The 24,508-nt window shown below is 46.2% G+C and overlaps 16 non-coding genes across 16 annotated transcripts; all 16 read left to right on the top strand.

Moving 5' to 3' along the window:
* The first annotated feature begins 70 nt into the window (after positions 1-70).
* Positions 71-261, top strand: LOC142283764 (U2 spliceosomal RNA). The gene has a single exon (XR_012745363.1). It is a non-coding gene; the product is annotated as a U2 spliceosomal RNA (small nuclear RNA).
* Positions 262-1,648: 1,387 nt separating this feature from the next.
* Positions 1,649-1,839, top strand: LOC142283763 (U2 spliceosomal RNA). Its single transcript, XR_012745362.1, has one exon. It is a non-coding gene; the product is annotated as a U2 spliceosomal RNA (small nuclear RNA).
* A 1,387-nt stretch (positions 1,840-3,226) lies between these two features.
* On the top strand, positions 3,227-3,417 carry LOC142283762 (U2 spliceosomal RNA). Its single transcript, XR_012745361.1, has one exon. It is a non-coding gene; the product is annotated as a U2 spliceosomal RNA (small nuclear RNA).
* Positions 3,418-4,804: 1,387 nt separating this feature from the next.
* LOC142283761 (U2 spliceosomal RNA) lies at positions 4,805-4,995 on the top strand. The gene has a single exon (XR_012745360.1). It is a non-coding gene; the product is annotated as a U2 spliceosomal RNA (small nuclear RNA).
* Positions 4,996-6,382: 1,387 nt separating this feature from the next.
* LOC142283760 (U2 spliceosomal RNA) lies at positions 6,383-6,573 on the top strand. The gene has a single exon (XR_012745359.1). It is a non-coding gene; the product is annotated as a U2 spliceosomal RNA (small nuclear RNA).
* A 1,387-nt stretch (positions 6,574-7,960) lies between these two features.
* Positions 7,961-8,151, top strand: LOC142283759 (U2 spliceosomal RNA). Its single transcript, XR_012745358.1, has one exon. It is a non-coding gene; the product is annotated as a U2 spliceosomal RNA (small nuclear RNA).
* A 1,387-nt stretch (positions 8,152-9,538) lies between these two features.
* Positions 9,539-9,729, top strand: LOC142283758 (U2 spliceosomal RNA). The gene has a single exon (XR_012745357.1). It is a non-coding gene; the product is annotated as a U2 spliceosomal RNA (small nuclear RNA).
* A 1,387-nt stretch (positions 9,730-11,116) lies between these two features.
* On the top strand, positions 11,117-11,307 carry LOC142283756 (U2 spliceosomal RNA). The gene has a single exon (XR_012745355.1). It is a non-coding gene; the product is annotated as a U2 spliceosomal RNA (small nuclear RNA).
* Positions 11,308-12,694: 1,387 nt separating this feature from the next.
* Positions 12,695-12,885, top strand: LOC142283755 (U2 spliceosomal RNA). The gene has a single exon (XR_012745354.1). It is a non-coding gene; the product is annotated as a U2 spliceosomal RNA (small nuclear RNA).
* Positions 12,886-14,272: 1,387 nt separating this feature from the next.
* Positions 14,273-14,463, top strand: LOC142283754 (U2 spliceosomal RNA). The gene has a single exon (XR_012745353.1). It is a non-coding gene; the product is annotated as a U2 spliceosomal RNA (small nuclear RNA).
* Positions 14,464-15,850: 1,387 nt separating this feature from the next.
* Positions 15,851-16,041, top strand: LOC142283753 (U2 spliceosomal RNA). The gene has a single exon (XR_012745352.1). It is a non-coding gene; the product is annotated as a U2 spliceosomal RNA (small nuclear RNA).
* Positions 16,042-17,428: 1,387 nt separating this feature from the next.
* LOC142283751 (U2 spliceosomal RNA) lies at positions 17,429-17,619 on the top strand. Its single transcript, XR_012745351.1, has one exon. It is a non-coding gene; the product is annotated as a U2 spliceosomal RNA (small nuclear RNA).
* A 1,387-nt stretch (positions 17,620-19,006) lies between these two features.
* On the top strand, positions 19,007-19,197 carry LOC142283750 (U2 spliceosomal RNA). Its single transcript, XR_012745350.1, has one exon. It is a non-coding gene; the product is annotated as a U2 spliceosomal RNA (small nuclear RNA).
* A 1,387-nt stretch (positions 19,198-20,584) lies between these two features.
* On the top strand, positions 20,585-20,775 carry LOC142283749 (U2 spliceosomal RNA). Its single transcript, XR_012745349.1, has one exon. It is a non-coding gene; the product is annotated as a U2 spliceosomal RNA (small nuclear RNA).
* Positions 20,776-22,162: 1,387 nt separating this feature from the next.
* LOC142283748 (U2 spliceosomal RNA) lies at positions 22,163-22,353 on the top strand. The gene has a single exon (XR_012745348.1). It is a non-coding gene; the product is annotated as a U2 spliceosomal RNA (small nuclear RNA).
* A 1,387-nt stretch (positions 22,354-23,740) lies between these two features.
* LOC142283747 (U2 spliceosomal RNA) lies at positions 23,741-23,931 on the top strand. The gene has a single exon (XR_012745347.1). It is a non-coding gene; the product is annotated as a U2 spliceosomal RNA (small nuclear RNA).
* The last annotated feature ends 577 nt before the right edge of the window (positions 23,932-24,508 follow it).

Raw genomic sequence — 24,508 nt, 5'->3', positions numbered from 1 at the left:
TCGCTCTCTCTCCCTAAGATGTGTCCGGCATAGGCCAGGGTGCCACTCGAGGCCCAAACCAATTCTGGTTATCGCTTCTCGGCCTTTTGGCTAAGATCAAGTGTAGTATCTGTTCTTATCAGTTTAATATCTGATACGTCCCCTATCTGGGGACCATATATTAAATGGATTTTTAGAACAGGGAGATGGAAAAAGAGCTTGCTCTGTCCACTCCACGCATTGACCTGGTATTGCAGTACCTCCAGGAACGGTGCACCCCTTCTTAACCCAGTTTCCAAAAGCAGAACTCAATTCACCTGATTCATATTAGCCCGATTTAATGAATTGGAAGAAAGCATACGTCTTCATATGCACCTCAATTTGGCCCATTCACTTTTCACACTTCCTCCTTTTGTTTTTTATCTTTCACACTTTTGACTTTCTTTATTCATCCAAATAGCAAACTCATCACCACTCAACCTGACCAACTCGGCTATGTCCCCGTGCTGCAGTTCTCTGTCTTATCTAGATCATTTGCAATTGAATGGAATAGATCCCTTTTGGACAAAGTGGATTCACCTGCTGCTGCAGTGACCACAGGTGTGATAACATCTAGAATTGGCATCTGGTGCGATCTCTCCGCTTCCACTCCAAAGAAAGTTACCTGTTTATTCCTATCATGCATTGGTTTTTGGGGTTTTCTTTGAGTAATGATGATCTCTTTAGTAGTCTGTTGGCGCCCTCTCCTGGAGGAATAGTTTGCTTGCTCTTGGACATTCTAAAAGAGAGGTCATGATAGACATTGAGCTTCTGAGCTCAATTGGGGACAGTCATGGGTGATGAATGTTTGCAACCTACTGCGAAGCCTCATACCGCAATATAAGGAACGTCAAATACTAAGAAAGGGCGGCCTATGAAAGAATTACTACTTTCAATAAGTACACTTAAACGGCTAATTGGGAATAGAAAAACTGTAAAAAGCCCTCTGAGAAAGCCCCCCTCTAACCTTTGATAGTAAGCTTTTCTGTAGTCTGCCTGTTGATGTATTTTCCGTTTGAACTGTGCACAACATGAAGAGACGGAACACTGGCGGCTTGTCACAATGCCCCCCGATGACATCACAATAGCGCTGCTGCCTAGAAAACAAGCTGCGCAGAAGAAGTTGTTCTTTGGGTGGGAGGGTGGGCTAGTGGAAGGAGGGGGCAATCTCTTTTTTTCCCGGGTGGTAGGGGGATGACAGGAGAAGGGAAGCGGGTGGTGAGAAAGGTACAGAGGGCAGGGTTTGGGGGCTGGGAAGGAAAGGGAAAAGATTAGGGTTTGGGGATGATGAAAGGGCTTTCTACGGGTAAGGATGGCAAAGGGTGGCAGTGACGGAAAGTCAGGCAACCTGTCCTGTCCGTCTTTTTGTATCGTGAATTGGAAAGACTGCAAGGGGGAGGGGAGTTGCTTGCGCCCTAAAGGAGGAGTTATTCAGATTCATTGCAGTGGGCGGCGGCTGCAAAACGCACCATTCTTCTTGTTTTGGCTCTGCAAAGCAGCCTTTTCAAGGGTTGGCTTGGGTGACAAAATGTCTTGTGTAGGCGTGGGTTTGTCTCCCTCTCGCTCTCTCTCCCTAAGATGTGTCCGGCATAGGCCAGGGTGCCACTCGAGGCCCAAACCAATTCTGGTTATCGCTTCTCGGCCTTTTGGCTAAGATCAAGTGTAGTATCTGTTCTTATCAGTTTAATATCTGATACGTCCCCTATCTGGGGACCATATATTAAATGGATTTTTAGAACAGGGAGATGGAAAAAGAGCTTGCTCTGTCCACTCCACGCATTGACCTGGTATTGCAGTACCTCCAGGAACGGTGCACCCCTTCTTAACCCAGTTTCCAAAAGCAGAACTCAATTCACCTGATTCATATTAGCCCGATTTAATGAATTGGAAGAAAGCATACGTCTTCATATGCACCTCAATTTGGCCCATTCACTTTTCACACTTCCTCCTTTTGTTTTTTATCTTTCACACTTTTGACTTTCTTTATTCATCCAAATAGCAAACTCATCACCACTCAACCTGACCAACTCGGCTATGTCCCCGTGCTGCAGTTCTCTGTCTTATCTAGATCATTTGCAATTGAATGGAATAGATCCCTTTTGGACAAAGTGGATTCACCTGCTGCTGCAGTGACCACAGGTGTGATAACATCTAGAATTGGCATCTGGTGCGATCTCTCCGCTTCCACTCCAAAGAAAGTTACCTGTTTATTCCTATCATGCATTGGTTTTTGGGGTTTTCTTTGAGTAATGATGATCTCTTTAGTAGTCTGTTGGCGCCCTCTCCTGGAGGAATAGTTTGCTTGCTCTTGGACATTCTAAAAGAGAGGTCATGATAGACATTGAGCTTCTGAGCTCAATTGGGGACAGTCATGGGTGATGAATGTTTGCAACCTACTGCGAAGCCTCATACCGCAATATAAGGAACGTCAAATACTAAGAAAGGGCGGCCTATGAAAGAATTACTACTTTCAATAAGTACACTTAAACGGCTAATTGGGAATAGAAAAACTGTAAAAAGCCCTCTGAGAAAGCCCCCCTCTAACCTTTGATAGTAAGCTTTTCTGTAGTCTGCCTGTTGATGTATTTTCCGTTTGAACTGTGCACAACATGAAGAGACGGAACACTGGCGGCTTGTCACAATGCCCCCCGATGACATCACAATAGCGCTGCTGCCTAGAAAACAAGCTGCGCAGAAGAAGTTGTTCTTTGGGTGGGAGGGTGGGCTAGTGGAAGGAGGGGGCAATCTCTTTTTTTCCCGGGTGGTAGGGGGATGACAGGAGAAGGGAAGCGGGTGGTGAGAAAGGTACAGAGGGCAGGGTTTGGGGGCTGGGAAGGAAAGGGAAAAGATTAGGGTTTGGGGATGATGAAAGGGCTTTCTACGGGTAAGGATGGCAAAGGGTGGCAGTGACGGAAAGTCAGGCAACCTGTCCTGTCCGTCTTTTTGTATCGTGAATTGGAAAGACTGCAAGGGGGAGGGGAGTTGCTTGCGCCCTAAAGGAGGAGTTATTCAGATTCATTGCAGTGGGCGGCGGCTGCAAAACGCACCATTCTTCTTGTTTTGGCTCTGCAAAGCAGCCTTTTCAAGGGTTGGCTTGGGTGACAAAATGTCTTGTGTAGGCGTGGGTTTGTCTCCCTCTCGCTCTCTCTCCCTAAGATGTGTCCGGCATAGGCCAGGGTGCCACTCGAGGCCCAAACCAATTCTGGTTATCGCTTCTCGGCCTTTTGGCTAAGATCAAGTGTAGTATCTGTTCTTATCAGTTTAATATCTGATACGTCCCCTATCTGGGGACCATATATTAAATGGATTTTTAGAACAGGGAGATGGAAAAAGAGCTTGCTCTGTCCACTCCACGCATTGACCTGGTATTGCAGTACCTCCAGGAACGGTGCACCCCTTCTTAACCCAGTTTCCAAAAGCAGAACTCAATTCACCTGATTCATATTAGCCCGATTTAATGAATTGGAAGAAAGCATACGTCTTCATATGCACCTCAATTTGGCCCATTCACTTTTCACACTTCCTCCTTTTGTTTTTTATCTTTCACACTTTTGACTTTCTTTATTCATCCAAATAGCAAACTCATCACCACTCAACCTGACCAACTCGGCTATGTCCCCGTGCTGCAGTTCTCTGTCTTATCTAGATCATTTGCAATTGAATGGAATAGATCCCTTTTGGACAAAGTGGATTCACCTGCTGCTGCAGTGACCACAGGTGTGATAACATCTAGAATTGGCATCTGGTGCGATCTCTCCGCTTCCACTCCAAAGAAAGTTACCTGTTTATTCCTATCATGCATTGGTTTTTGGGGTTTTCTTTGAGTAATGATGATCTCTTTAGTAGTCTGTTGGCGCCCTCTCCTGGAGGAATAGTTTGCTTGCTCTTGGACATTCTAAAAGAGAGGTCATGATAGACATTGAGCTTCTGAGCTCAATTGGGGACAGTCATGGGTGATGAATGTTTGCAACCTACTGCGAAGCCTCATACCGCAATATAAGGAACGTCAAATACTAAGAAAGGGCGGCCTATGAAAGAATTACTACTTTCAATAAGTACACTTAAACGGCTAATTGGGAATAGAAAAACTGTAAAAAGCCCTCTGAGAAAGCCCCCCTCTAACCTTTGATAGTAAGCTTTTCTGTAGTCTGCCTGTTGATGTATTTTCCGTTTGAACTGTGCACAACATGAAGAGACGGAACACTGGCGGCTTGTCACAATGCCCCCCGATGACATCACAATAGCGCTGCTGCCTAGAAAACAAGCTGCGCAGAAGAAGTTGTTCTTTGGGTGGGAGGGTGGGCTAGTGGAAGGAGGGGGCAATCTCTTTTTTTCCCGGGTGGTAGGGGGATGACAGGAGAAGGGAAGCGGGTGGTGAGAAAGGTACAGAGGGCAGGGTTTGGGGGCTGGGAAGGAAAGGGAAAAGATTAGGGTTTGGGGATGATGAAAGGGCTTTCTACGGGTAAGGATGGCAAAGGGTGGCAGTGACGGAAAGTCAGGCAACCTGTCCTGTCCGTCTTTTTGTATCGTGAATTGGAAAGACTGCAAGGGGGAGGGGAGTTGCTTGCGCCCTAAAGGAGGAGTTATTCAGATTCATTGCAGTGGGCGGCGGCTGCAAAACGCACCATTCTTCTTGTTTTGGCTCTGCAAAGCAGCCTTTTCAAGGGTTGGCTTGGGTGACAAAATGTCTTGTGTAGGCGTGGGTTTGTCTCCCTCTCGCTCTCTCTCCCTAAGATGTGTCCGGCATAGGCCAGGGTGCCACTCGAGGCCCAAACCAATTCTGGTTATCGCTTCTCGGCCTTTTGGCTAAGATCAAGTGTAGTATCTGTTCTTATCAGTTTAATATCTGATACGTCCCCTATCTGGGGACCATATATTAAATGGATTTTTAGAACAGGGAGATGGAAAAAGAGCTTGCTCTGTCCACTCCACGCATTGACCTGGTATTGCAGTACCTCCAGGAACGGTGCACCCCTTCTTAACCCAGTTTCCAAAAGCAGAACTCAATTCACCTGATTCATATTAGCCCGATTTAATGAATTGGAAGAAAGCATACGTCTTCATATGCACCTCAATTTGGCCCATTCACTTTTCACACTTCCTCCTTTTGTTTTTTATCTTTCACACTTTTGACTTTCTTTATTCATCCAAATAGCAAACTCATCACCACTCAACCTGACCAACTCGGCTATGTCCCCGTGCTGCAGTTCTCTGTCTTATCTAGATCATTTGCAATTGAATGGAATAGATCCCTTTTGGACAAAGTGGATTCACCTGCTGCTGCAGTGACCACAGGTGTGATAACATCTAGAATTGGCATCTGGTGCGATCTCTCCGCTTCCACTCCAAAGAAAGTTACCTGTTTATTCCTATCATGCATTGGTTTTTGGGGTTTTCTTTGAGTAATGATGATCTCTTTAGTAGTCTGTTGGCGCCCTCTCCTGGAGGAATAGTTTGCTTGCTCTTGGACATTCTAAAAGAGAGGTCATGATAGACATTGAGCTTCTGAGCTCAATTGGGGACAGTCATGGGTGATGAATGTTTGCAACCTACTGCGAAGCCTCATACCGCAATATAAGGAACGTCAAATACTAAGAAAGGGCGGCCTATGAAAGAATTACTACTTTCAATAAGTACACTTAAACGGCTAATTGGGAATAGAAAAACTGTAAAAAGCCCTCTGAGAAAGCCCCCCTCTAACCTTTGATAGTAAGCTTTTCTGTAGTCTGCCTGTTGATGTATTTTCCGTTTGAACTGTGCACAACATGAAGAGACGGAACACTGGCGGCTTGTCACAATGCCCCCCGATGACATCACAATAGCGCTGCTGCCTAGAAAACAAGCTGCGCAGAAGAAGTTGTTCTTTGGGTGGGAGGGTGGGCTAGTGGAAGGAGGGGGCAATCTCTTTTTTTCCCGGGTGGTAGGGGGATGACAGGAGAAGGGAAGCGGGTGGTGAGAAAGGTACAGAGGGCAGGGTTTGGGGGCTGGGAAGGAAAGGGAAAAGATTAGGGTTTGGGGATGATGAAAGGGCTTTCTACGGGTAAGGATGGCAAAGGGTGGCAGTGACGGAAAGTCAGGCAACCTGTCCTGTCCGTCTTTTTGTATCGTGAATTGGAAAGACTGCAAGGGGGAGGGGAGTTGCTTGCGCCCTAAAGGAGGAGTTATTCAGATTCATTGCAGTGGGCGGCGGCTGCAAAACGCACCATTCTTCTTGTTTTGGCTCTGCAAAGCAGCCTTTTCAAGGGTTGGCTTGGGTGACAAAATGTCTTGTGTAGGCGTGGGTTTGTCTCCCTCTCGCTCTCTCTCCCTAAGATGTGTCCGGCATAGGCCAGGGTGCCACTCGAGGCCCAAACCAATTCTGGTTATCGCTTCTCGGCCTTTTGGCTAAGATCAAGTGTAGTATCTGTTCTTATCAGTTTAATATCTGATACGTCCCCTATCTGGGGACCATATATTAAATGGATTTTTAGAACAGGGAGATGGAAAAAGAGCTTGCTCTGTCCACTCCACGCATTGACCTGGTATTGCAGTACCTCCAGGAACGGTGCACCCCTTCTTAACCCAGTTTCCAAAAGCAGAACTCAATTCACCTGATTCATATTAGCCCGATTTAATGAATTGGAAGAAAGCATACGTCTTCATATGCACCTCAATTTGGCCCATTCACTTTTCACACTTCCTCCTTTTGTTTTTTATCTTTCACACTTTTGACTTTCTTTATTCATCCAAATAGCAAACTCATCACCACTCAACCTGACCAACTCGGCTATGTCCCCGTGCTGCAGTTCTCTGTCTTATCTAGATCATTTGCAATTGAATGGAATAGATCCCTTTTGGACAAAGTGGATTCACCTGCTGCTGCAGTGACCACAGGTGTGATAACATCTAGAATTGGCATCTGGTGCGATCTCTCCGCTTCCACTCCAAAGAAAGTTACCTGTTTATTCCTATCATGCATTGGTTTTTGGGGTTTTCTTTGAGTAATGATGATCTCTTTAGTAGTCTGTTGGCGCCCTCTCCTGGAGGAATAGTTTGCTTGCTCTTGGACATTCTAAAAGAGAGGTCATGATAGACATTGAGCTTCTGAGCTCAATTGGGGACAGTCATGGGTGATGAATGTTTGCAACCTACTGCGAAGCCTCATACCGCAATATAAGGAACGTCAAATACTAAGAAAGGGCGGCCTATGAAAGAATTACTACTTTCAATAAGTACACTTAAACGGCTAATTGGGAATAGAAAAACTGTAAAAAGCCCTCTGAGAAAGCCCCCCTCTAACCTTTGATAGTAAGCTTTTCTGTAGTCTGCCTGTTGATGTATTTTCCGTTTGAACTGTGCACAACATGAAGAGACGGAACACTGGCGGCTTGTCACAATGCCCCCCGATGACATCACAATAGCGCTGCTGCCTAGAAAACAAGCTGCGCAGAAGAAGTTGTTCTTTGGGTGGGAGGGTGGGCTAGTGGAAGGAGGGGGCAATCTCTTTTTTTCCCGGGTGGTAGGGGGATGACAGGAGAAGGGAAGCGGGTGGTGAGAAAGGTACAGAGGGCAGGGTTTGGGGGCTGGGAAGGAAAGGGAAAAGATTAGGGTTTGGGGATGATGAAAGGGCTTTCTACGGGTAAGGATGGCAAAGGGTGGCAGTGACGGAAAGTCAGGCAACCTGTCCTGTCCGTCTTTTTGTATCGTGAATTGGAAAGACTGCAAGGGGGAGGGGAGTTGCTTGCGCCCTAAAGGAGGAGTTATTCAGATTCATTGCAGTGGGCGGCGGCTGCAAAACGCACCATTCTTCTTGTTTTGGCTCTGCAAAGCAGCCTTTTCAAGGGTTGGCTTGGGTGACAAAATGTCTTGTGTAGGCGTGGGTTTGTCTCCCTCTCGCTCTCTCTCCCTAAGATGTGTCCGGCATAGGCCAGGGTGCCACTCGAGGCCCAAACCAATTCTGGTTATCGCTTCTCGGCCTTTTGGCTAAGATCAAGTGTAGTATCTGTTCTTATCAGTTTAATATCTGATACGTCCCCTATCTGGGGACCATATATTAAATGGATTTTTAGAACAGGGAGATGGAAAAAGAGCTTGCTCTGTCCACTCCACGCATTGACCTGGTATTGCAGTACCTCCAGGAACGGTGCACCCCTTCTTAACCCAGTTTCCAAAAGCAGAACTCAATTCACCTGATTCATATTAGCCCGATTTAATGAATTGGAAGAAAGCATACGTCTTCATATGCACCTCAATTTGGCCCATTCACTTTTCACACTTCCTCCTTTTGTTTTTTATCTTTCACACTTTTGACTTTCTTTATTCATCCAAATAGCAAACTCATCACCACTCAACCTGACCAACTCGGCTATGTCCCCGTGCTGCAGTTCTCTGTCTTATCTAGATCATTTGCAATTGAATGGAATAGATCCCTTTTGGACAAAGTGGATTCACCTGCTGCTGCAGTGACCACAGGTGTGATAACATCTAGAATTGGCATCTGGTGCGATCTCTCCGCTTCCACTCCAAAGAAAGTTACCTGTTTATTCCTATCATGCATTGGTTTTTGGGGTTTTCTTTGAGTAATGATGATCTCTTTAGTAGTCTGTTGGCGCCCTCTCCTGGAGGAATAGTTTGCTTGCTCTTGGACATTCTAAAAGAGAGGTCATGATAGACATTGAGCTTCTGAGCTCAATTGGGGACAGTCATGGGTGATGAATGTTTGCAACCTACTGCGAAGCCTCATACCGCAATATAAGGAACGTCAAATACTAAGAAAGGGCGGCCTATGAAAGAATTACTACTTTCAATAAGTACACTTAAACGGCTAATTGGGAATAGAAAAACTGTAAAAAGCCCTCTGAGAAAGCCCCCCTCTAACCTTTGATAGTAAGCTTTTCTGTAGTCTGCCTGTTGATGTATTTTCCGTTTGAACTGTGCACAACATGAAGAGACGGAACACTGGCGGCTTGTCACAATGCCCCCCGATGACATCACAATAGCGCTGCTGCCTAGAAAACAAGCTGCGCAGAAGAAGTTGTTCTTTGGGTGGGAGGGTGGGCTAGTGGAAGGAGGGGGCAATCTCTTTTTTTCCCGGGTGGTAGGGGGATGACAGGAGAAGGGAAGCGGGTGGTGAGAAAGGTACAGAGGGCAGGGTTTGGGGGCTGGGAAGGAAAGGGAAAAGATTAGGGTTTGGGGATGATGAAAGGGCTTTCTACGGGTAAGGATGGCAAAGGGTGGCAGTGACGGAAAGTCAGGCAACCTGTCCTGTCCGTCTTTTTGTATCGTGAATTGGAAAGACTGCAAGGGGGAGGGGAGTTGCTTGCGCCCTAAAGGAGGAGTTATTCAGATTCATTGCAGTGGGCGGCGGCTGCAAAACGCACCATTCTTCTTGTTTTGGCTCTGCAAAGCAGCCTTTTCAAGGGTTGGCTTGGGTGACAAAATGTCTTGTGTAGGCGTGGGTTTGTCTCCCTCTCGCTCTCTCTCCCTAAGATGTGTCCGGCATAGGCCAGGGTGCCACTCGAGGCCCAAACCAATTCTGGTTATCGCTTCTCGGCCTTTTGGCTAAGATCAAGTGTAGTATCTGTTCTTATCAGTTTAATATCTGATACGTCCCCTATCTGGGGACCATATATTAAATGGATTTTTAGAACAGGGAGATGGAAAAAGAGCTTGCTCTGTCCACTCCACGCATTGACCTGGTATTGCAGTACCTCCAGGAACGGTGCACCCCTTCTTAACCCAGTTTCCAAAAGCAGAACTCAATTCACCTGATTCATATTAGCCCGATTTAATGAATTGGAAGAAAGCATACGTCTTCATATGCACCTCAATTTGGCCCATTCACTTTTCACACTTCCTCCTTTTGTTTTTTATCTTTCACACTTTTGACTTTCTTTATTCATCCAAATAGCAAACTCATCACCACTCAACCTGACCAACTCGGCTATGTCCCCGTGCTGCAGTTCTCTGTCTTATCTAGATCATTTGCAATTGAATGGAATAGATCCCTTTTGGACAAAGTGGATTCACCTGCTGCTGCAGTGACCACAGGTGTGATAACATCTAGAATTGGCATCTGGTGCGATCTCTCCGCTTCCACTCCAAAGAAAGTTACCTGTTTATTCCTATCATGCATTGGTTTTTGGGGTTTTCTTTGAGTAATGATGATCTCTTTAGTAGTCTGTTGGCGCCCTCTCCTGGAGGAATAGTTTGCTTGCTCTTGGACATTCTAAAAGAGAGGTCATGATAGACATTGAGCTTCTGAGCTCAATTGGGGACAGTCATGGGTGATGAATGTTTGCAACCTACTGCGAAGCCTCATACCGCAATATAAGGAACGTCAAATACTAAGAAAGGGCGGCCTATGAAAGAATTACTACTTTCAATAAGTACACTTAAACGGCTAATTGGGAATAGAAAAACTGTAAAAAGCCCTCTGAGAAAGCCCCCCTCTAACCTTTGATAGTAAGCTTTTCTGTAGTCTGCCTGTTGATGTATTTTCCGTTTGAACTGTGCACAACATGAAGAGACGGAACACTGGCGGCTTGTCACAATGCCCCCCGATGACATCACAATAGCGCTGCTGCCTAGAAAACAAGCTGCGCAGAAGAAGTTGTTCTTTGGGTGGGAGGGTGGGCTAGTGGAAGGAGGGGGCAATCTCTTTTTTTCCCGGGTGGTAGGGGGATGACAGGAGAAGGGAAGCGGGTGGTGAGAAAGGTACAGAGGGCAGGGTTTGGGGGCTGGGAAGGAAAGGGAAAAGATTAGGGTTTGGGGATGATGAAAGGGCTTTCTACGGGTAAGGATGGCAAAGGGTGGCAGTGACGGAAAGTCAGGCAACCTGTCCTGTCCGTCTTTTTGTATCGTGAATTGGAAAGACTGCAAGGGGGAGGGGAGTTGCTTGCGCCCTAAAGGAGGAGTTATTCAGATTCATTGCAGTGGGCGGCGGCTGCAAAACGCACCATTCTTCTTGTTTTGGCTCTGCAAAGCAGCCTTTTCAAGGGTTGGCTTGGGTGACAAAATGTCTTGTGTAGGCGTGGGTTTGTCTCCCTCTCGCTCTCTCTCCCTAAGATGTGTCCGGCATAGGCCAGGGTGCCACTCGAGGCCCAAACCAATTCTGGTTATCGCTTCTCGGCCTTTTGGCTAAGATCAAGTGTAGTATCTGTTCTTATCAGTTTAATATCTGATACGTCCCCTATCTGGGGACCATATATTAAATGGATTTTTAGAACAGGGAGATGGAAAAAGAGCTTGCTCTGTCCACTCCACGCATTGACCTGGTATTGCAGTACCTCCAGGAACGGTGCACCCCTTCTTAACCCAGTTTCCAAAAGCAGAACTCAATTCACCTGATTCATATTAGCCCGATTTAATGAATTGGAAGAAAGCATACGTCTTCATATGCACCTCAATTTGGCCCATTCACTTTTCACACTTCCTCCTTTTGTTTTTTATCTTTCACACTTTTGACTTTCTTTATTCATCCAAATAGCAAACTCATCACCACTCAACCTGACCAACTCGGCTATGTCCCCGTGCTGCAGTTCTCTGTCTTATCTAGATCATTTGCAATTGAATGGAATAGATCCCTTTTGGACAAAGTGGATTCACCTGCTGCTGCAGTGACCACAGGTGTGATAACATCTAGAATTGGCATCTGGTGCGATCTCTCCGCTTCCACTCCAAAGAAAGTTACCTGTTTATTCCTATCATGCATTGGTTTTTGGGGTTTTCTTTGAGTAATGATGATCTCTTTAGTAGTCTGTTGGCGCCCTCTCCTGGAGGAATAGTTTGCTTGCTCTTGGACATTCTAAAAGAGAGGTCATGATAGACATTGAGCTTCTGAGCTCAATTGGGGACAGTCATGGGTGATGAATGTTTGCAACCTACTGCGAAGCCTCATACCGCAATATAAGGAACGTCAAATACTAAGAAAGGGCGGCCTATGAAAGAATTACTACTTTCAATAAGTACACTTAAACGGCTAATTGGGAATAGAAAAACTGTAAAAAGCCCTCTGAGAAAGCCCCCCTCTAACCTTTGATAGTAAGCTTTTCTGTAGTCTGCCTGTTGATGTATTTTCCGTTTGAACTGTGCACAACATGAAGAGACGGAACACTGGCGGCTTGTCACAATGCCCCCCGATGACATCACAATAGCGCTGCTGCCTAGAAAACAAGCTGCGCAGAAGAAGTTGTTCTTTGGGTGGGAGGGTGGGCTAGTGGAAGGAGGGGGCAATCTCTTTTTTTCCCGGGTGGTAGGGGGATGACAGGAGAAGGGAAGCGGGTGGTGAGAAAGGTACAGAGGGCAGGGTTTGGGGGCTGGGAAGGAAAGGGAAAAGATTAGGGTTTGGGGATGATGAAAGGGCTTTCTACGGGTAAGGATGGCAAAGGGTGGCAGTGACGGAAAGTCAGGCAACCTGTCCTGTCCGTCTTTTTGTATCGTGAATTGGAAAGACTGCAAGGGGGAGGGGAGTTGCTTGCGCCCTAAAGGAGGAGTTATTCAGATTCATTGCAGTGGGCGGCGGCTGCAAAACGCACCATTCTTCTTGTTTTGGCTCTGCAAAGCAGCCTTTTCAAGGGTTGGCTTGGGTGACAAAATGTCTTGTGTAGGCGTGGGTTTGTCTCCCTCTCGCTCTCTCTCAGTAAGATGTGTCCGGCATAGGCCAGGGTGCCACTCGAGGCCCAAACCAATTCTGGTTATCGCTTCTCGGCCTTTTGGCTAAGATCAAGTGTAGTATCTGTTCTTATCAGTTTAATATCTGATACGTCCCCTATCTGGGGACCATATATTAAATGGATTTTTAGAACAGGGAGATGGAAAAAGAGCTTGCTCTGTCCACTCCACGCATTGACCTGGTATTGCAGTACCTCCAGGAACGGTGCACCCCTTCTTAACCCAGTTTCCAAAAGCAGAACTCAATTCACCTGATTCATATTAGCCCGATTTAATGAATTGGAAGAAAGCATACGTCTTCATATGCACCTCAATTTGGCCCATTCACTTTTCACACTTCCTCCTTTTGTTTTTTATCTTTCACACTTTTGACTTTCTTTATTCATCCAAATAGCAAACTCATCACCACTCAACCTGACCAACTCGGCTATGTCCCCGTGCTGCAGTTCTCTGTCTTATCTAGATCATTTGCAATTGAATGGAATAGATCCCTTTTGGACAAAGTGGATTCACCTGCTGCTGCAGTGACCACAGGTGTGATAACATCTAGAATTGGCATCTGGTGCGATCTCTCCGCTTCCACTCCAAAGAAAGTTACCTGTTTATTCCTATCATGCATTGGTTTTTGGGGTTTTCTTTGAGTAATGATGATCTCTTTAGTAGTCTGTTGGCGCCCTCTCCTGGAGGAATAGTTTGCTTGCTCTTGGACATTCTAAAAGAGAGGTCATGATAGACATTGAGCTTCTGAGCTCAATTGGGGACAGTCATGGGTGATGAATGTTTGCAACCTACTGCGAAGCCTCATACCGCAATATAAGGAACGTCAAATACTAAGAAAGGGCGGCCTATGAAAGAATTACTACTTTCAATAAGTACACTTAAACGGCTAATTGGGAATAGAAAAACTGTAAAAAGCCCTCTGAGAAAGCCCCCCTCTAACCTTTGATAGTAAGCTTTTCTGTAGTCTGCCTGTTGATGTATTTTCCGTTTGAACTGTGCACAACATGAAGAGACGGAACACTGGCGGCTTGTCACAATGCCCCCCGATGACATCACAATAGCGCTGCTGCCTAGAAAACAAGCTGCGCAGAAGAAGTTGTTCTTTGGGTGGGAGGGTGGGCTAGTGGAAGGAGGGGGCAATCTCTTTTTTTCCCGGGTGGTAGGGGGATGACAGGAGAAGGGAAGCGGGTGGTGAGAAAGGTACAGAGGGCAGGGTTTGGGGGCTGGGAAGGAAAGGGAAAAGATTAGGGTTTGGGGATGATGAAAGGGCTTTCTACGGGTAAGGATGGCAAAGGGTGGCAGTGACGGAAAGTCAGGCAACCTGTCCTGTCCGTCTTTTTGTATCGTGAATTGGAAAGACTGCAAGGGGGAGGGGAGTTGCTTGCGCCCTAAAGGAGGAGTTATTCAGATTCATTGCAGTGGGCGGCGGCTGCAAAACGCACCATTCTTCTTGTTTTGGCTCTGCAAAGCAGCCTTTTCAAGGGTTGGCTTGGGTGACAAAATGTCTTGTGTAGGCGTGGGTTTGTCTCCCTCTCGCTCTCTCTCCCTAAGATGTGTCCGGCATAGGCCAGGGTGCCACTCGAGGCCCAAACCAATTCTGGTTATCGCTTCTCGGCCTTTTGGCTAAGATCAAGTGTAGTATCTGTTCTTATCAGTTTAATATCTGATACGTCCCCTATCTGGGGACCATATATTAAATGGATTTTTAGAACAGGGAGATGGAAAAAGAGCTTGCTCTGTCCACTCCACGCATTGACCTGGTATTGCAGTACCTCCAGGAACGGTGCACCCCTTCTTAACCCAGTTTCCAAAAGCAGAACTCAATTCACCTGATTCATATTAGCCCGATTTAATGAATTGGAAGAAAGCATACGTCTTCATATGCACCTCAATTTGGCCCATTCACTTTTCACACTTCCTCCTTTTGTTTTTTATCTTTCACACTTTTGACTTTCTTTATTCATCCAAATAGCAAACTCATCACCACTCAACCTGACCAACTCGGCTATGTCCCCGTGCTGCAGTTCTCTGTCTTATCTAGATCATTTGCAATTGAATGGAATAGATCCCTTTTGGACAAAGTGGATTCACCTGCTGCTGCAGTGACCACAGGTGTGATAACATCTAGAATTGGCATCTGGTGCGATCTCTCCGCTTCCACTCCAAAGAAAGTTACCTGTTTATTCCTATCATGCATTGGTTTTTGGGGTTTTCTTTGAGTAATGATGATCTCTTTAGTAGTCTGTTGGCGCCCTCTCCTGGAGGAATAGTTTGCTTGCTCTTGGACATTCTAAAAGAGAGGTCATGATAGACATTGAGCTTCTGAGCTCAATTGGGGACAGTCATGGGTGATGAATGTTTGCAACCTACTGCGAAGCCTCATACCGCAATATAAGGAACGTCAAATACTAAGAAAGGGCGGCCTATGAAAGAATTACTACTTTCAATAAGTACACTTAAACGGCTAATTGGGAATAGAAAAACTGTAAAAAGCCCTCTGAGAAAGCCCCCCTCTAACCTTTGATAGTAAGCTTTTCTGTAGTCTGCCTGTTGATGTATTTTCCGTTTGAACTGTGCACAACATGAAGAGACGGAACACTGGCGGCTTGTCACAATGCCCCCCGATGACATCACAATAGCGCTGCTGCCTAGAAAACAAGCTGCGCAGAAGAAGTTGTTCTTTGGGTGGGAGGGTGGGCTAGTGGAAGGAGGGGGCAATCTCTTTTTTTCCCGGGTGGTAGGGGGATGACAGGAGAAGGGAAGCGGGTGGTGAGAAAGGTACAGAGGGCAGGGTTTGGGGGCTGGGAAGGAAAGGGAAAAGATTAGGGTTTGGGGATGATGAAAGGGCTTTCTACGGGTAAGGATGGCAAAGGGTGGCAGTGACGGAAAGTCAGGCAACCTGTCCTGTCCGTCTTTTTGTATCGTGAATTGGAAAGACTGCAAGGGGGAGGGGAGTTGCTTGCGCCCTAAAGGAGGAGTTATTCAGATTCATTGCAGTGGGCGGCGGCTGCAAAACGCACCATTCTTCTTGTTTTGGCTCTGCAAAGCAGCCTTTTCAAGGGTTGGCTTGGGTGACAAAATGTCTTGTGTAGGCGTGGGTTTGTCTCCCTCTCGCTCTCTCTCCCTAAGATGTGTCCGGCATAGGCCAGGGTGCCACTCGAGGCCCAAACCAATTCTGGTTATCGCTTCTCGGCCTTTTGGCTAAGATCAAGTGTAGTATCTGTTCTTATCAGTTTAATATCTGATACGTCCCCTATCTGGGGACCATATATTAAATGGATTTTTAGAACAGGGAGATGGAAAAAGAGCTTGCTCTGTCCACTCCACGCATTGACCTGGTATTGCAGTACCTCCAGGAACGGTGCACCCCTTCTTAACCCAGTTTCCAAAAGCAGAACTCAATTCACCTGATTCATATTAGCCCGATTTAATGAATTGGAAGAAAGCATACGTCTTCATATGCACCTCAATTTGGCCCATTCACTTTTCACACTTCCTCCTTTTGTTTTTTATCTTTCACACTTTTGACTTTCTTTATTCATCCAAATAGCAAACTCATCACCACTCAACCTGACCAACTCGGCTATGTCCCCGTGCTGCAGTTCTCTGTCTTATCTAGATCATTTGCAATTGAATGGAATAGATCCCTTTTGGACAAAGTGGATTCACCTGCTGCTGCAGTGACCACAGGTGTGATAACATCTAGAATTGGCATCTGGTGCGATCTCTCCGCTTCCACTCCAAAGAAAGTTACCTGTTTATTCCTATCATGCATTGGTTTTTGGGGTTTTCTTTGAGTAATGATGATCTCTTTAGTAGTCTGTTGGCGCCCTCTCCTGGAGGAATAGTTTGCTTGCTCTTGGACATTCTAAAAGAGAGGTCATGATAGACATTGAGCTTCTGAGCTCAATTGGGGACAGTCATGGGTGATGAATGTTTGCAACCTACTGCGAAGCCTCATACCGCAATATAAGGAACGTCAAATACTAAGAAAGGGCGGCCTATGAAAGAATTACTACTTTCAATAAGTACACTTAAACGGCTAATTGGGAATAGAAAAACTGTAAAAAGCCCTCTGAGAAAGCCCCCCTCTAACCTTTGATAGTAAGCTTTTCTGTAGTCTGCCTGTTGATGTATTTTCCGTTTGAACTGTGCACAACATGAAGAGACGGAACACTGGCGGCTTGTCACAATGCCCCCCGATGACATCACAATAGCGCTGCTGCCTAGAAAACAAGCTGCGCAGAAGAAGTTGTTCTTTGGGTGGGAGGGTGGGCTAGTGGAAGGAGGGGGCAATCTCTTTTTTTCCCGGGTGGTAGGGGGATGACAGGAGAAGGGAAGCGGGTGGTGAGAAAGGTACAGAGGGCAGGGTTTGGGGGCTGGGAAGGAAAGGGAAAAGATTAGGGTTTGGGGATGATGAAAGGGCTTTCTACGGGTAAGGATGGCAAAGGGTGGCAGTGACGGAAAGTCAGGCAACCTGTCCTGTCCGTCTTTTTGTATCGTGAATTGGAAAGACTGCAAGGGGGAGGGGAGTTGCTTGCGCCCTAAAGGAGGAGTTATTCAGATTCATTGCAGTGGGCGGCGGCTGCAAAACGCACCATTCTTCTTGTTTTGACTCTGCAAAGCAGCCTTTTCAAGGGTTGGCTTGGGTGACAAAATGTCTTGTGTAGGCGTGGGTTTGTCTCCCTCTCGCTCTCTCTCCCTAAGATGTGTCCGGCATAGGCCAGGGTGCCACTCGAGGCCCAAACCAATTCTGGTTATCGCTTCTCGGCCTTTTGGCTAAGATCAAGTGTAGTATCTGTTCTTATCAGTTTAATATCTGATACGTCCCCTATCTGGGGACCATATATTAAATGGATTTTTAGAACAGGGAGATGGAAAAAGAGCTTGCTCTGTCCACTCCACGCATTGACCTGGTATTGCAGTACCTCCAGGAACGGTGCACCCCTTCTTAACCCAGTTTCCAAAAGCAGAACTCAATTCACCTGATTCATATTAGCCCGATTTAATGAATTGGAAGAAAGCATACGTCTTCATATGCACCTCAATTTGGCCCATTCACTTTTCACACTTCCTCCTTTTGTTTTTTATCTTTCACACTTTTGACTTTCTTTATTCATCCAAATAGCAAACTCATCACCACTCAACCTGACCAACTCGGCTATGTCCCCGTGCTGCAGTTCTCTGTCTTATCTAGATCATTTGCAATTGAATGGAATAGATCCCTTTTGGACAAAGTGGATTCACCTGCTGCTGCAGTGACCACAGGTGTGATAACATCTAGAATTGGCATCTGGTGCGATCTCTCCGCTTCCACTCCAAAGAAAGTTACCTGTTTATTCCTATCATGCATTGGTTTTTGGGGTTTTCTTTGAGTAATGATGATCTCTTTAGTAGTCTGTTGGCGCCCTCTCCTGGAGGAATAGTTTGCTTGCTCTTGGACATTCTAAAAGAGAGGTCATGATAGACATTGAGCTTCTGAGCTCAATTGGGGACAGTCATGGGTGATGAATGTTTGCAACCTACTGCGAAGCCTCATACCGCAATATAAGGAACGTCAAATACTAAGAAAGGGCGGCCTATGAAAGAATTACTACTTTCAATAAGTACACTTAAACGGCTAATTGGGAATAGAAAAACTGTAAAAAGCCCTCTGAGAAAGCCCCCCTCTAACCTTTGATAGTAAGCTTTTCTGTAGTCTGCCTGTTGATGTATTTTCCGTTTGAACTGTGCACAACATGAAGAGACGGAACACTGGCGGCTTGTCACAATGCCCCCCGATGACATCACAATAGCGCTGCTGCCTAGAAAACAAGCTGCGCAGAAGAAGTTGTTCTTTGGGTGGGAGGGTGGGCTAGTGGAAGGAGGGGGCAATCTCTTTTTTTCCCGGGTGGTAGGGGGATGACAGGAGAAGGGAAGCGGGTGGTGAGAAAGGTACAGAGGGCAGGGTTTGGGGGCTGGGAAGGAAAGGGAAAAGATTAGGGTTTGGGGATGATGAAAGGGCTTTCTACGGGTAAGGATGGCAAAGGGTGGCAGTGACGGAAAGTCAGGCAACCTGTCCTGTCCGTCTTTTTGTATCGTGAATTGGAAAGACTGCAAGGGGGAGGGGAGTTGCTTGCGCCCTAAAGGAGGAGTTATTCAGATTCATTGCAGTGGGCGGCGGCTGCAAAACGCACCATTCTTCTTGTTTTGGCTCTGCAAAGCAGCCTTTTCAAGGGTTGGCTTGGGTGACAAAATGTCTTGTGTAGGCGTGGGTTTGTCTCCCTCTCGCTCTCTCTCCCTAAGATGTGTCCGGCATAGGCCAGGGTGCCACTCGAGGCCCAAACCAATTCTGGTTATCGCTTCTCGGCCTTTTGGCTAAGATCAAGTGTAGTATCTGTTCTTATCAGTTTAATATCTGATACGTCCCCTATCTGGGGACCATATATTAAATGGATTTTTAGAACAGGGAGATGGAAAAAGAGCTTGCTCTGTCCACTCCACGCATTGACCTGGTATTGCAGTACCTCCAGGAACGGTGCACCCCTTCTTAACCCAGTTTCCAAAAGCAGAACTCAATTCACCTGATTCATATTAGCCCGATTTAATGAATTGGAAGAAAGCATACGTCTTCATATGCACCTCAATTTGGCCCATTCACTTTTCACACTTCCTCCTTTTGTTTTTTATCTTTCACACTTTTGACTTTCTTTATTCATCCAAATAGCAAACTCATCACCACTCAACCTGACCAACTCGGCTATGTCCCCGTGCTGCAGTTCTCTGTCTTATCTAGATCATTTGCAATTGAATGGAATAGATCCCTTTTGGACAAAGTGGATTCACCTGCTGCTGCAGTGACCACAGGTGTGATAACATCTAGAATTGGCATCTGGTGCGATCTCTCCGCTTCCACTCCAAAGAAAGTTACCTGTTTATTCCTATCATGCATTGGTTTTTGGGGTTTTCTTTGAGTAATGATGATCTCTTTAGTAGTCTGTTGGCGCCCTCTCCTGGAGGAATAGTTTGCTTGCTCTTGGACATTCTAAAAGAGAGGTCATGATAGACATTGAGCTTCTGAGCTCAATTGGGGACAGTCATGGGTGATGAATGTTTGCAACCTACTGCGAAGCCTCATACCGCAATATAAGGAACGTCAAATACTAAGAAAGGGCGGCCTATGAAAGAATTACTACTTTCAATAAGTACACTTAAACGGCTAATTGGGAATAGAAAAACTGTAAAAAGCCCTCTGAGAAAGCCCCCCTCTAACCTTTGATAGTAAGCTTTTCTGTAGTCTGCCTGTTGATGTATTTTCCGTTTGAACTGTGCACAACATGAAGAGACGGAACACTGGCGGCTTGTCACAATGCCCCCCGATGACATCACAATAGCGCTGCTGCCTAGAAAACAAGCTGCGCAGAAGAAGTTGTTCTTTGGGTGGGAGGGTGGGCTAGTGGAAGGAGGGGGCAATCTCTTTTTTTCCCGGGTGGTAGGGGGATGACAGGAGAAGGGAAGCGGGTGGTGAGAAAGGTACAGAGGGCAGGGTTTGGGGGCTGGGAAGGAAAGGGAAAAGATTAGGGTTTGGGGATGATGAAAGGGCTTTCTACGGGTAAGGATGGCAAAGGGTGGCAGTGACGGAAAGTCAGGCAACCTGTCCTGTCCGTCTTTTTGTATCGTGAATTGGAAAGACTGCAAGGGGGAGGGGAGTTGCTTGCGCCCTAAAGGAGGAGTTATTCAGATTCATTGCAGTGGGCGGCGGCTGCAAAACGCACCATTCTTCTTGTTTTGGCTCTGCAAAGCAGCCTTTTCAAGGGTTGGCTTGGGTGACAAAATGTCTTGTGTAGGCGTGGGTTTGTCTCCCTCTCGCTCTCTCTCCCTAAGATGTGTCCGGCATAGGCCAGGGTGCCACTCGAGGCCCAAACCAATTCTGGTTATCGCTTCTCGGCCTTTTGGCTAAGATCAAGTGTAGTATCTGTTCTTATCAGTTTAATATCTGATACGTCCCCTATCTGGGGACCATATATTAAATGGATTTTTAGAACAGGGAGATGGAAAAAGAGCTTGCTCTGTCCACTCCACGCATTGACCTGGTATTGCAGTACCTCCAGGAACGGTGCACCCCTTCTTAACCCAGTTTCCAAAAGCAGAACTCAATTCACCTGATTCATATTAGCCCGATTTAATGAATTGGAAGAAAGCATACGTCTTCATATGCACCTCAATTTGGCCCATTCACTTTTCACACTTCCTCCTTTTGTTTTTTATCTTTCACACTTTTGACTTTCTTTATTCATCCAAATAGCAAACTCATCACCACTCAACCTGACCAACTCGGCTATGTCCCCGTGCTGCAGTTCTCTGTCTTATCTAGATCATTTGCAATTGAATGGAATAGATCCCTTTTGGACAAAGTGGATTCACCTGCTGCTGCAGTGACCACAGGTGTGATAACATCTAGAATTGGCATCTGGTGCGATCTCTCCGCTTCCACTCCAAAGAAAGTTACCTGTTTATTCCTATCATGCATTGGTTTTTGGGGTTTTCTTTGAGTAATGATGATCTCTTTAGTAGTCTGTTGGCGCCCTCTCCTGGAGGAATAGTTTGCTTGCTCTTGGACATTCTAAAAGAGAGGTCATGATAGACATTGAGCTTCTGAGCTCAATTGGGGACAGTCATGGGTGATGAATGTTTGCAACCTACTGCGAAGCCTCATACCGCAATATAAGGAACGTCAAATACTAAGAAAGGGCGGCCTATGAAAGAATTACTACTTTCAATAAGTACACTTAAACGGCTAATTGGGAATAGAAAAACTGTAAAAAGCCCTCTGAGAAAGCCCCCCTCTAACCTTTGATAGTAAGCTTTTCTGTAGTCTGCCTGTTGATGTATTTTCCGTTTGAACTGTGCACAACATGAAGAGACGGAACACTGGCGGCTTGTCACAATGCCCCCCGATGACATCACAATAGCGCTGCTGCCTAGAAAACAAGCTGCGCAGAAGAAGTTGTTCTTTGGGTGGGAGGGTGGGCTAGTGGAAGGAGGGGGCAATCTCTTTTTTTCCCGGGTGGTAGGGGGATGACAGGAGAAGGGAAGCGGGTGGTGAGAAAGGTACAGAGGGCAGGGTTTGGGGGCTGGGAAGGAAAGGGAAAAGATTAGGGTTTGGGGATGATGAAAGGGCTTTCTACGGGTAAGGATGGCAAAGGGTGGCAGTGACGGAAAGTCAGGCAACCTGTCCTGTCCGTCTTTTTGTATCGTGAATTGGAAAGACTGCAAGGGGGAGGGGAGTTGCTTGCGCCCTAAAGGAGGAGTTATTCAGATTCATTGCAGTGGGCGGCGGCTGCAAAACGCACCATTCTTCTTGTTTTGGCTCTGCAAAGCAGCCTTTTCAAGGGTTGGCTTGGGTGACAAAATGTCTTGTGTAGGCGTGGGTTTGTCTCCCTCTCGCTCTCTCTCCCTAAGATGTGTCCGGCATAGGCCAGGGTGCCACTCGAGGCCCAAACCAATTCTGGTTATCGCTTCTCGGCCTTTTGGCTAAGATCAAGTGTAGTATCTGTTCTTATCAGTTTAATATCTGATACGTCCCCTATCTGGGGACCATATATTAAATGGATTTTTAGAACAGGGAGATGGAAAAAGAGCTTGCTCTGTCCACTCCACGCATTGACCTGGTATTGCAGTACCTCCAGGAACGGTGCACCCCTTCTTAACCCAGTTTCCAAAAGCAGAACTCAATTCACCTGATTCATATTAGCCCGATTTAATGAATTGGAAGAAAGCATACGTCTTCATATGCACCTCAATTTGGCCCATTCACTTTTCACACTTCCTCCTTTTGTTTTTTATCTTTCACACTTTTGACTTTCTTTATTCATCCAAATAGCAAACTCATCACCACTCAACCTGACCAACTCGGCTATGTCCCCGTGCTGCAGTTCTCTGTCTTATCTAGATCATTTGCAATTGAATGGAATAGATCCCTTTTGGACAAAGTGGATTCACCTGCTGCTGCAGTGACCACAGGTGTGATAACATCTAGAATTGGCATCTGGTGCGATCTCTCCGCTTCCACTCCAAAGAAAGTTACCTGTTTATTCCTATCATGCATTGGTTTTTGGGGTTTTCTTTGAGTAATGATGATCTCTTTAGTAGTCTGTTGGCGCCCTCTCCTGGAGGAATAGTTTGCTTGCTCTTGGACATTCTAAAAGAGAGGTCATGATAGACATTGAGCTTCTGAGCTCAATTGGGGACAGTCATGGGTGATGAATGTTTGCAACCTACTGCGAAGCCTCATACCGCAATATAAGGAACGTCAAATACTAAGAAAGGGCGGCCTATGAAAGAATTACTACTTTCAATAAGTACACTTAAACGGCTAATTGGGAATAGAAAAACTGTAAAAAGCCCTCTGAGAAAGCCCCCCTCTAACCTTTGATAGTAAGCTTTTCTGTAGTCTGCCTGTTGATGTATTTTCCGTTTGAACTGTGCACAACATGAAGAGACGGAACACTGGCGGCTTGTCACAATGCCCCCCGATGACATCACAATAGCGCTGCTGCCTAGAAAACAAGCTGCGCAGAAGAAGTTGTTCTTTGGGTGGGAGGGTGGGCTAGTGGAAGGAGGGGGCAATCTCTTTTTTTCCCGGGTGGTAGGGGGATGACAGGAGAAGGGAAGCGGGTGGTGAGAAAGGTACAGAGGGCAGGGTTTGGGGGCTGGGAAGGAAAGGGAAAAGATTAGGGTTTGGGGATGATGAAAGGGCTTTCTACGGGTAAGGATGGCAAAGGGTGGCAGTGACGGAAAGTCAGGCAACCTGTCCTGTCCGTCTTTTTGTATCGTGAATTGGAAAGACTGCAAGGGGGAGGGGAGTTGCTTGCGCCCTAAAGGAGGAGTTATTCAGATTCATTGCAGTGGGCGGCGGCTGCAAAACGCACCATTCTTCTTGTTTTGGCTCTGCAAAGCAGCCTTTTCAAGGGTTGGCTTGGGTGACAAAATGTCTTGTGTAGGCGTGGGTTTGTCTCCCTCTCGCTCTCTCTCCCTAAGATGTGTCCGGCATAGGCCAGGGTGCCACTCGAGGCCCAAACCAATTCTGGTTATCGCTTCTCGGCCTTTTGGCTAAGATCAAGTGTAGTATCTGTTCTTATCAGTTTAATATCTGATACGTCCCCTATCTGGGGACCATATATTAAATGGATTTTTAGAACAGGGAGATGGAAAAAGAGCTTGCTCTGTCCACTCCACGCATTGACCTGGTATTGCAGTACCTCCAGGAACGGTGCACCCCTTCTTAACCCAGTTTCCAAAAGCAGAACTCAATTCACCTGATTCATATTAGCCCGATTTAATGAATTGGAAGAAAGCATACGTCTTCATATGCACCTCAATTTGGCCCATTCACTTTTCACACTTCCTCCTTTTGTTTTTTATCTTTCACACTTTTGACTTTCTTTATTCATCCAAATAGCAAACTCATCACCACTCAACCTGACCAACTCGGCTATGTCCCCGTGCTGCAGTTCTCTGTCTTATCTAGATCATTTGCAATTGAATGGAATAGATCCCTTTTGGACAAAGTGGATTCACCTGCTGCTGCAGTGACCACAGGTGTGATAACATCTAGAATTGGCATCTGGTGCGATCTCTCCGCTTCCACTCCAAAGAAAGTTACCTGTTTATTCCTATCATGCATTGGTTTTTGGGGTTTTCTTTGAGTAATGATGATCTCTTTAGTAGTCTGTTGGCGCCCTCTCCTGGAGGAATAGTTTGCTTGCTCTTGGACATTCTAAAAGAGAGGTCATGATAGACATTGAGCTTCTGAGCTCAATTGGGGACAGTCATGGGTGATGAATGTTTGCAACCTACT

Source organism: Anomaloglossus baeobatrachus, unplaced genomic scaffold, assembly GCF_048569485.1.
Source record: "Anomaloglossus baeobatrachus isolate aAnoBae1 unplaced genomic scaffold, aAnoBae1.hap1 Scaffold_545, whole genome shotgun sequence".
NCBI lineage: Eukaryota > Metazoa > Chordata > Amphibia > Anura > Aromobatidae > Anomaloglossus > Anomaloglossus baeobatrachus.
The sequence above is the reverse complement of the archived record's forward strand: the minus strand, read 5'-3'. Positions and strand labels throughout refer to the sequence as shown.